The following is a 7,760-nucleotide window of genomic DNA, read 5'->3' on the forward strand; positions in this document are numbered from 1 at the left end:
TATTACAGGTGTGTAGGATCTTTGAAGGATATAGATAAAGGATGACTACTAATGATAATCTATATTATTCTTACTGGCAAAAAATACCACGAAAAGACCAAAATCAATGATAAATTCTGGCACTGTAGTTTATTTTGAGTCAATCCCACACACATGATTGAAAATAGTCCGCAACAAATGAACGATTTACTCCTGAGTAACATTTGCTGAAAACTACAGTGCCCAGGTAACTACGTATCCCTTTTTAAATAAATGAAGCTATACATCTGTGACCCCTTTTTAAAAGAATTTACATTTTGAATAGGAATGAATGGGCTTTGGACACATTGTTGGTTTTCATGGGTTTGGTTGTCAAAAAGAGAAAATATACAATGGCATCATCCTCTCTTCTAAATCTGGAGAAAAAAACTAAAACCACAGGACCGGCTATAACATGACTCTGCATTTCTTTGCAAGCTGAGTCAAGACTGTGTGAAATAAGATTAAGCAAAATCTCCAACGGAGGTGTTCTTTTGTGCAGAAGATGATCTTGTTTTTCAGAGCATCTCTACTTGCTCTCCATGTCTTCCCCATGATTTCTCTGTTTCATTCAATCTCCTCTTCATCTTCTTTCTTTTTTCTCCCCCCCTCACCTCAACAATGTCTTCTCATCCTCAGATAAAAACACAGTCAGCAAAGCAGCCTTTGGGAGTTTGTGGGAAAACCAGCCCTCATCTTTCATCTTCCCATCCTGGCCCTGTTCTTCCCCTCTCCCGTCTCTCTCCCCCCTTCTCCTCAGGACTTTCTGTCTCCTTTTCTCCTCCTCCTCCTCTTTCCCCCCGTCCACCCCTTCTCTCTCTCCCACAGCCACTTTCTCTCCATCTTTCTCCCTCCCACCAACTATCTCCAGGATTATCGATTTAGCGTAGGCTGTGATTGAGTCTCACTGGGTGTAATGCAGGCCCTAAGGTGTCTTCTGAATGGAGAGCATCATGAGTTATGGACTAACTATAGTCACTCTTCCACAACACCTGAATCACAGGCAGACACAGTATCCACACACACACACACAAACACAGAGAAACTGCTTTCCCCAATGCAAACCAACCCTTGAGTGCAAATACAAGGACACACGCATTGATCATACTTACAATCGCTGACACACACATACACACGCGCACACACAGATGATCGGACGCTCACTGTCAACATAACTTAATTTCTTCTGATTTAAAGATGTCATTTTATAACTTCTTGTGTTTTTGCTCATTTGCATCCAGATAAAGTCGCATCCAGCAGTGACCTCTGACATTTCTTTTTCTCATTTCTATTGCAATAAAACGTATATCACACATTCTTGTCTAACATTACATCCATGATTCAACACCATGATCAGCTACAGATGTGTGCGGTGTACAAATTAATCTACAAGACAACAGACTCACAATAATGCCAGTGGTATAAAAATGAAGCTTTACTCACCATTAAAACTGGAGAAAACGACAAGTTGGTACTGAACCATCTTAGGATAATATCCTTTCAGTCATTAGTGAACCTTTATTGAAGGTAAAGTTTCTCTTGAAGCTCAGCAGCAGCAACCAGGCCGTTCACGTGCAAGGCATTGGTTCATCCATGTTGAGTGAAAATAATCTACAATGTGAAAACATTGACAGTGGTCCTAAGTAACTTACAATACTGCAAGTACATTTACTCAAGAACTGTACTGAAGTACAATTTGAAGGCACTTTACTTTCCATTTTTATGCTACTTTATTCTGTACTTCTACACAACTTAATTTCAGAGGGAAATATTGTACTTTATACTTTACTGTAAATTTGATGGCTGCCCATATTTATTTGAGCCAGAGTATACGGATATCACTACAGTATATGTCATTGCATCTACGCTTCAAAACGTGCAAGTATCTTTAATGTTTGTTTGCCACAGAGCTTATTTTCTGCAATAATCCAAAACCCAATGGAAAAATCCCATTGGGTTTTTGTCGAGGGAACCAGTGCAATGCTAACTTCCTGGTTGGCCGACAAAAATACGTCATCCCTGCAGCTTTCTATATCAATGGTTAAGACCCGATCTGACAGAGTGCGTTTTAGCAGCTTGGGGCGGCTTTTTGGAATTGTTTTAAATGCGACTGAAGCGTTTTGCGTGCTGCTTTTGCGTTGCTGAGCGCCTCGCGTTTATTCGCTATGTGCGCCTTGTGTTCTTACAGGAGCGCCCTGAAAACCTTGAGTTGAAAAAAGTTCCACTCAGAACGGAAAAGCATTCAACATCATTAGCGTTTTTTCTCATTTTGGTGATTTTTGCTGGATACCCGGAGCTTTATGACTTTACCAACCATAGTTACCATGATCTGAACATAAAATAGCAGGCCTGTAGGCTGTTGCTGGATACCTGGAGCTACTGTTTAGGAGTTTACCAACCAGAGTTACCATGATTTGAACAGAAAACATCCATCCATCCATTCATCCATTATCTGTAACTGCTTATCCCATTTGGGGTCACAAGGGAGCAGGAGCCGATCCCAAACGACATTGGGGCGAAGGCTGAACAGAAAACAGCCAGAGGCAAATCAGTGCTCTACTTGAGATTTCAGGTAAGTTGTTTTCATTCATTTAAACTGTACTATTAACTATTTGGGTCACGTACATTTCATGGTTTGTAACAAGGTAATGTTAGCACTCATTTGGTGGTTGCCTAGCAACATATAACATAAAAAGATGCCAAAAACGCTCGGTCTGATCGGGCAACCAAAAACGTTTTCCACCTGCAGAATGCGCACTGTCTGATCAGGGCCTAACACCACCGAATGGCATGCTGGGTACAGCTCACTCTCGAGCGCTTGCTACAACGTTAACTGTTTTGTTTTTAACTGTGGTATTTGAGTAATTGCCTTTCTTTTCATAGAGAGAGAGAGAGAGAGAGAGAGAGAGAGTTTCTTGCCTTACACTAATATTTTGCTGATAACACTACTATACTAGCTAATAACTAAGCTATGTAAAGGATCTAAATACTTCTACCTCCCCTGGGATAACAAGTTTTAACATGTGGCCCTGAGGGCACCGAAAGTCAGGGAATGATGACTAGCTAACATTTGGTCAAAGAACGTATATTGCCAAGAAGTGAAAGTCAATTGTTTGTTCCATTGCAACGTCAGCGCCCAGCAGCAAAGTTACGCTTCCACCATTTTGGAATGATAGCGACCACTAAACTAAACTATGACAAAAAGGCGTAAACATACTGTCACTAATGTGCACAAGCGCGCACACACTCCCACACATGTTATATGTCCACAAAACCAGAGAATACCACTCACAGTTTAGCCTACTACAAAGCAGGAGAGACATTTTATCAAGATGCATGAGTGGATTTATGAACAGCTGGAGTCTCAGACTGTGAGTGCAGAATCTCTTCAACACAACTTCTTTCCATTCATTTCGCAATTTTCGAGTGAGATCGTGCCTATTGGCTGGTCACACAATGCTGGATATGGTAGTTGTTTTTAATTGGCTAGGGAGGGGGGTGTTTTACAGGCTAGTACAATAAGAAATTGTTTCCATTACCAAACTGTATAACTTAATTTTACTTATAGCTGTAAAAGTATTTCAGTTTAGTTTAGTTTTAGTTTCACAGTGACCTTTTTGGACAGGCCTGGGCCCCAAAGCCCGCCCTTAAAGGGCCTGTTTGTAACTTCTTACACATAGGCCTATAAATCATCCGGGTCAGTGTCCCATGCGCGCTCGCATATGCGCGGTCAGTCCGAAATGGCGGCAGCGGCTGTTGTCAAAAAAATACCAGAGTTTTGTCTCGAGGCATGGTAGACAGTGGCAGGAGAAAATGTTTTCATCATCTCCCTTGACACTAGGCTATAACGTTGAGTTCCTAACAGTTTGTATCGCTGTTATATGGAGTCACATAATGTTAACCGTGTAGCTTGTATAAACAGGACGCCCTATTACCCAGGGTAACGGCCCCGGGGCAACAACAGAGGCAGTCTGTCAGAGTTGATAAACTGCTGTTAGCCGTTGAAGTGCTCTGTTAGATGTTAGCTGTTAGCTTAGCAACACTGATCTCTATCAACGAACTCGACTAATTCTCCTCACTTGTGGCTCTCACCTCGACACAAACTGTCTCTTTCAGGTGCTGCATTATCTGGCGTCCCGACTACTGGGTGTAGCAGCTGGGTCATGAGAAAAATATGTTAGTTAACTAACTTCTACAGCATCTTAGTTCGCCATAACTCCGTTAAGCAGACACTTCCGGTTATGTTGGTAACACCTGTGTGGGGGAAAACAATCACCCGAGCTAAAGTTCCGTTCCCCCCGACAGCCCTGTCTAGGGTTAGGGTTTGTTTGTTTGTTTGTTTGTTCCAAATAACTTTACATGTGATTATTATTTAACTTTATTTTATACGATGCTTAATTCACTTTATATTGCTGTTTTCCTGTTTTGTTGGTTCGTTTAGACGACGCACATTGCTTTTTGTTTCCTTTTTTTTGCTGGGCTAATTTTACTGTAACTAAGCATAAATGTAGGCTATCTACATTAAATATTCACCGTACATATGAGACCACAAGCACCTCTGGGAACACTCAGCCTGTGAAATTATCAGGAGTGGGAGAGTACATCCCACTTAAGTAGAATAATATTAACCCCAAAAAAAAGTTACTGTGGTTCTCTTTCTATAAATGCTTTTCATATATTACATTATAACTGAAGTTTTCAAGGAAAATGCAATTGTATTTCCTCTTGAATGTGTGCAGCGCTTTGTCAAAAACTTCGAAGAATAAAACACTTCTTTTTTTGTTATTATGTGTAACAACTACTCAAGTAGTCAGTTCAGGTTTATTTGAATAGCCCAATATCCCATGTAATGTCTCTATGCATATGGGCCCCAACTCTCTAAGAAGACTGTAGGGACTGACTTGTGGGAGGGAAATTGCGAGAAGAAAATAAAGTTAATAGAAATGCAACACCGACAATAATAGATGTAAGCAACAAAGAACAAATCAGTTTTCACACAGAAAAGGCTGACATTTTCAACAACGTGCACACAAAGAGTATGACTAAATACTCTGGATATCAATGACAGCATGCCTGGTCTTGCTATGAATTCAATAGGATACACTTGAATAAACAGAATTGATTTCAGCGGGTCAGTTTGACCTGACTTCTTCACAGAACATACTGAACTATACAGGGACACCGCATGTATTATTGATGATAGTTTGGGAGCCTAAAATAGGTGTGCATAATTGATTAAAAGGCATTTTATTTAAGCATATTTGCTGCTGATGTCTCCGAATGTATGCTTGCTTTTATCCATGCATTAACCCTCCCCTCCTCCTCAAGCATCCTCCGTGCCCCAAAAAACAAGACACTCATTGTAATTCGCGAATCCTATTAGGATTGGCCCCAGTGCTTAGCAAATAAATAATGGTAATGATGATGATCCCTCATCTTGTCACTGGGGCTCTTCCCCAGGGGCCTCACAGTGCAGGTGGAGGGATCCTCTCCTGTCCTAATTGGTTCCAACCCTGCAGTCTTCTCTCCAGCCTTTTCTCCCTCCTTCCCTCCCTTTCTCTCTCTCTCTCTCTCTGGGCCTCGGGACACACTCGGTAAACTTGTCTTTCTCTTGTGTGTGTGTGTGTGTGTCATCACCATCTTTAATTTATTCTTGCACAAGCTTGAAATCACACGTATACACCAGCGCTCCTGTTCTCCCTCTGCACATACAGATGGACGGACAGACTGAAAACACACACACGCAGACATCTATGCACTGTACTGTGGTAACAGGCTGCCAATATCTTGCCACCGTCTTCCCCCTGCGCTGTCATTTTGGCAGCCGGTGCATATAAACACCTTGAAATGTTTAATGATGCCAGACAGGAAACTGTTTCCATCTCTTTACTTGTCTGTCTAGTCCATAAATCTGACCCCTTGTCCACTTTAAAAAAAAAAAAAAGACAGTTTTGTAACACACAACACTGCAAAGTCAGTTTGAATGTATGAGTTATGGAGATTAATAATCTTACAAATCAGATTAGATGATTGAATTTTGGCGCCTCAATGAAAAATGGATGGAAATAAAAGGGGTGTTATTCTGCAAAAATCATTAAAAGAATCATGACAAGGATTTAATCTAACGCTTCAGAGGTTCTGTCAGGAAATATGAGATTTGATACACATCCATGCACATTTACACACATCTTTGTGTCCCAAAAACAGAGAGAGCAAGAGAGTAAAACAAAAAATAAAAATAAATCTGCTCCGTAAGCTTTGTGAAAGGCCTAAAATATTGTTTTGTTGCTTCGAGGACTGAGAAGAAGCAGCTTTAACATTGGCCCATGGAAGTAAGAAACATTTCTCTAAAAATCAATACCTTCCCTGCTAGGCAAAGAGGATCTCTAATATAGTTTTATGTTATTATTTTTCCTCACACATTGCTACATTTCTCAGCGGCTGGCGGGAGGGGAAGATGGATTTTCTCTTCGACTGGATGCTAAATGTGATTCTGAATGTGGTGGGTCAATGAGATGATGCAGAGCCTGCACTCTTAAAAAGGGATGCGCCACTTTTTCCTGCACATCCATATGTGCAGTTTGACACCTCACAAAGTTGTATCACTTTTCAACGCAGTGAGAACATGTGCAATAAATTACATGTTATACATTCAGGAAGATTTCTGATACGCGTGGAAAGTAACAAGCTGTGTGCCTCAAACTGCACCCATGGGTGTGATACTTAACAATTCAGTATCACAGATTAAGGAGAGGAGGATTATGGAGCTTTTAAGTGTAATCTGAGCACTAAACATAATGCAAACCATTGATACTGACGACAGCCTATTAAATGTCTGCATTTGATTGTATGGACACTTAAACACCATAGAAATATGGGATCTATTAAGATTTCTAGAGACTAACTGAATCATCCCAGCAGCTCTGCTCAGTTATTTAAAACCTCATCATTATATAAAAATAATTTCTTCATTCTTGCAAGCCTGTGATCGTTTGGCCTGGACAGACTGCACATCAGCTTCACAACTGTTATTGCCAATAAACACACACTGGGTCCCCGTGGTGTGTGAAATTGATTCAGTGAGAATTTAAGCTCTATATCCAATGCAACAGGGACCTCTGTTGGGTAAAATCATCATTGCATGTTAACTGTGTCTCAGTACAACACATTGGTACTTCAGTATGTAATATATTTGTTGCAATATGTGTTGATTTTACACATGACAATTTTGCTTTCATCTTCAATTTTGATTTAGAATATTGATTTTACTATTTTCTTTTCACTAGTTTTTATTGCACCTTGCTGGTTTTAAAGTACGTATTTAGTGAAACTATTAATGCATTTTCTGATAACCTGAATGTCCTGAAATATTACTAATTGCCTCTGAAAGCCTTTTTTTAAGCACTTAGTATTAAAAATGAAAATGTAAAATCTTATCAGGCCAAAAATCTTTCTATGCAACGTAGTGATCCTAACTTACAGAGTTTACAGACATCTTCCATATTTTTCTTAATGCATCTTTTGCATTGTGAGAACTAATCTTAACAGGTCATTTGTGACATTGGAAACAGCAGTAGATATAATCCAGTTGTGGCGGTTGCCATGGAAATGTGCATGTGTAAACTTTCAAACTGTCTCCCAGTGGGAAAATGAAGCTGATAAGCTCAACTTTGAGATGAGAAGATGCAGTGGTGTTCAGAATCATGTAAGGGTTCAAACATCTGAAGCAAACTCAATTTGCT

The sequence above is a fragment of the Sebastes fasciatus genome, chromosome 1, assembly GCF_043250625.1.
Source record: "Sebastes fasciatus isolate fSebFas1 chromosome 1, fSebFas1.pri, whole genome shotgun sequence".
Taxonomy (NCBI): domain Eukaryota; kingdom Metazoa; phylum Chordata; class Actinopteri; order Perciformes; family Sebastidae; genus Sebastes; species Sebastes fasciatus.